The following is a 4319-nucleotide window of genomic DNA, read 5'->3' as shown; positions in this document are numbered from 1 at the left end:
CAACTTTTAGGATGACAATGTCGAGGTTATCAATATGGATGATGGGTGGAAATTGAGTAAGAGTTGGATTCCAACTCTTTTATCTTGATTTTTCCCTTTTTTTTCTTTCCTATATGTATAAACTATTGGTAAATATTATATTTTTAGATAATTTCATAAATGTTTCATTTATATTTGTATAATTATTGATTGGTTTATTTATGAAATAGTAATAAAGTTAGTCATTGTATAAATAAAAAATGGAATAATAAAAAATTCATATATAACAATTTAATATTAGTAATATATATATATATATTAATTTAATATGATTAATAAATAACTATATTTTTATTATTCCATTATTGATTTATTAGTTTATATTATTAATATGTTTTGACTCTAGTCATTTTTAATTTTATTAATTAATAATTTCTTAATGGGTTATTATAATAAGTAGTATATATATATATAATAATTTTAATATTAATAAATAATTAGATATTTATAATTAATGGTTAATTTTATAACAACTAGTAATCTGATTGGAAATTAAAAAATATATTAATTTATTAATCAAATAACTAATTTCCTAATAGCTAGTTTCTAATGGCTACTTCTGGTCACTGATGCATCCTTGCTATTTATTCATTAGGATCTATGGATTTTTTCACCTTTGTCCTGAGGATGAACCACATTAGCTGGTTCGAAACGTCGACCAAATAATACTGATGTGATTAACCTGAAAGACATGCTTACTACTTTCATTCATTCTTCTGTTTCATTCTTTCTTCAAGGTATTTACTTATGACTATCGTAATATTCCCTCCCTCTTAACCGAGGAGATATACCCTTTCTTTTATCCAAGCTCCCTCTCAATTCAACATCTTCCTTCTTTTATAACATTGGAGAGATTTCAACTTTTCAAGGTTTAATTCTTTCTCATGGCATCAAGGTCATCTTGATCATCATTATTCTTGTAGCTTCCTTCATCATGCTCATCATCTTTATTTATGAATATCTTCAACATTTTGAAGATTATGTACCTACAAAACTTTAATAGCAAGTACAACCAAATACAAATATATAGAAGCATGAAGTCAACCATATCAAAATCATATCATTGCAATGGAAGCATAAAAACATTCAAGCTTTGGACATTAAATACCTAAACCTAGTTAGGTTCATAATCAACAAGGGTTACATCGTTTTACATACTAGACTTCAACATCTTGCTAGGGTTTTGTCATAAACCCTAGACTCCATCTTTGAGACATAAGCCTTAGATATCAACAATTCAATCAAAATATCAATCCAATCATAGTAGTATACATCTAAGGTTCCAACAATATTCTTTTAGAATTACATGTCCAACTCTACTAGGGTTTGTTTCAAACCCTAGAATTTATCATCAAAACTAAAAAATATACTTTTGGGGTTTCATTATCATGCCCTAGAATATCAATCTCTACTATGGTTTTGTTATATATCCTAGATTTCATCAACAATCAAGATAGAATACTCACATATACATATTTTCATTATTATCCACTAGCATCTCATATCAATATATACTAGGTAAACCCTAGATATAAACATCAAGATATCAAAATTAGATATGTTAGAGCCTAGATTTGCCTCAGGCTGAAAAGGCAAGCTTCTAGGTTCAACATCAAACGACACTCAGCCTCGTAGCTAGCCCTACGAGGACAGGAGAGGGCTCTCTCTGAGTCAATCTCCGCGACAAGTATTTCAATGAGGCTTGAGATGACTTGAAATGGGAAACTGATTTTAGGCTAGTAAATAGATATGAAAGAGGTAGTTTAATAAATGACTGAGTTTTCAGGGTTGTATGGGACAAAGAACAGCATGAGCTTGAGAAATTAAATCAAAGACATAGATTGTTTCATGATGCAAGATAGGCAAGAAGTTTAGCAATCAAATTTGAATAATATGGAGTGGAAAGACAGTTGAGAGGCTGAAAGGGGCATATGTGATGAATCCTTTTCAGACAGAAGAAGCCACACAAAACATGAACGCTTTCCCAAGGCAGAGCAGTAAATTGAATTCTACCTTTCTTACTTAAAAGCATTCAGCTGGAAATGATTATGAATGAAATGTAAAACATCACAAGACACATATGAAATAGTAAGAAAACACTTATGCCAAACTCACACCACATGAATCTCATAAATCAGAGCTGCATCTTTTCATTAATCCTCTGCCAAAACTGTACAATGAAAGCGCTGGATTTTTCCTCCACACTTCTCCCAGAACTCATAACCCCTTACAAATGATTTACAATACAATAAAATAGAATCAATCTATGAGCAAACAGATCGACCAAAAAATAAGGGACTGTTTAATCATCCTTAATAGACTGAAGATGAAGAGCCAACCATCGGTTTTGAACAGGAACAACGTTACATGTGAAATCTGTTTGATGACCCATGAGGAGGCAACACCTGTAGCGTAGATCTGATAACTGAAGACAAACATAGGCAATCCAACCTATCTTCTCGCTGTTGTAGATATCTTCGTTCTAATTTTGGCTTTTTGACTTTTCATCTTCCCTTTGCTGTTTGAATAAAACTTGATTTCTTATAATTAGCATCCTTTGCAATATTTGGGGCGCTTTCATTTTGATGTGGTGACCTTTCATTTCACCAACATGGAGTGAGAAGATAGATAGATCCATTGCTGCAATAATCTGGTTTTTCGATTTCTAGTTCCTGAATCATATACAGAAGTCAAATCTAGATTTCATGCAACATTTTGGCAAAACGAATCATATGATCTGGTTGCAATCCCAATGCAACTGGCAAACTTCCATCATTGACAGAACTTGGCAAAACGAAAGCAAGACCTTCATAGGCAATACCTCCAGGTCCCATGAATATGGGTCTTCCCCACCCAATGTCTGCGTCATTAATAGGCAACCGAGACCAGCTTGTGATACCAATGTTTGGACACCTTACAGTATGAGCACCTTGGACTAGAGCAGTCAAATCAGGCTGCAATTCCAAATAGTCTAAAGCAGAACGCGAGTATTCATCATCCATCCAGCCCAAAGCTTCATTTCCAAATGTGTCCTGAGAGCATTTCATAGCTGCCGTATGCTATATTATTTCCATTCTCTCTTGAAAAACCAGAAATAGTTGAGCCTCTGGAAAATCCATGCACGTTATGGGCGATTTGGAACAAATCTTAACAGTTTTCGGGCCTTTTGCTGTGTGCGCCGCGCAGGAGGCCCAATGCGCCGTGACTCCTTCCAACTCACAGTTTTGGCATTCAAATATGAAATTCACTCTTCCACAGCTTGACTCGGCTTTCCAATGATCTCTTGATGTACTAATGATGTTTCAAACAATGAAAAACATGTATATAGTGATGGGTTCGATTTTTGCTTCTCAAAAACCCATTTTCTTATGTTTAGTTTTGGCACTTTTTAACACTTTAATACAACTCTGTTTTTCAAGTTTCTTTGTGATTTTGGCTTTAAATGATGAATCTTTTTGGAATTTTTGCAGGGACGGTGGCATGTTTTGACCAAGGAAGACCAGGGCTGCGCCTGGAGAATTCAATAACTGAAGAACTTTTGAAAATGTTACAAAAGACAAAATGTTGACTTTTCTTCAAAACAGAGTTTTGAAGAACAATCATAATCCATCAATATGACGATGAAATTCACGAAATAAAAAACATGTGTAGAACCTCCCTCTGGCTTGCTGGCATTTGGACACTTTAACGACTCAATTTGTGAAACCCTAGACCTATGATTGACATGAATCTTTGCCCATTAAAAGATCAAACATTGACTTTTATGGACTTTAATAAACATTGATGAAAAGACCTAAGCCAGCATGGATAAGGCATGAGGGGTAATGTATGACAAGACCCTTCCATCAGATTATGGCATGCCCCTAGCAGAATGCAGATGATCGAGCTGAATGAGACACCTAAGAATGAAATGCAAAAAGAGTTTTGATCTCTGATGGAGGACTGATAAGACTGACTCTAACAATATATATGATTTTGACCAAGCTAGGGTTTCTATCATATGGAAGAATATACACCTACGTTTTATTTCCTAGGATCTTACTATTGCAAGGGTTTTGTTCATAAACCTTAATTCACCAAACCCTAAAAATATGGGGTTTCATTATATAACCTAGACATTAACAACAAACCCTAAAGGACCAGGGTTTTTATCACGACATTATCAAAATCCTAAAATTAAGAAGAATAGGATTCTATTATATGTTATAGACTTTATCAACAACCCCTAAGTAAACTAGGGTTTCATTATTAACATTGACATACCCTTAGCATCAAGAGGT

At 33.7% G+C, this 4319-nt stretch overlaps 1 pseudogene; it reads right to left on the bottom strand.

The window, feature by feature from the left end:
* Positions 1–2735: 2735 nt before the first annotated feature.
* Positions 2736–3086, bottom strand: LOC149178740 (hydroxycinnamoyltransferase pseudogene; annotated as a pseudogene).
* Between the last annotated feature and the right edge of the window lie 1233 nt (positions 3087–4319).

The sequence above is a fragment of the Pinus tabuliformis genome, chromosome 4_1 (genome assembly GCF_031772625.1).
Source record: "Pinus tabuliformis cultivar Carrire ecotype Pingquan chromosome 4_1, CPIR1, whole genome shotgun sequence".
In the NCBI taxonomy this organism is placed as follows: Eukaryota; Viridiplantae; Streptophyta; class Pinopsida; order Pinales; family Pinaceae; genus Pinus; species Pinus tabuliformis.
This window is presented reverse-complemented; position numbering and strand designations above follow the sequence as displayed.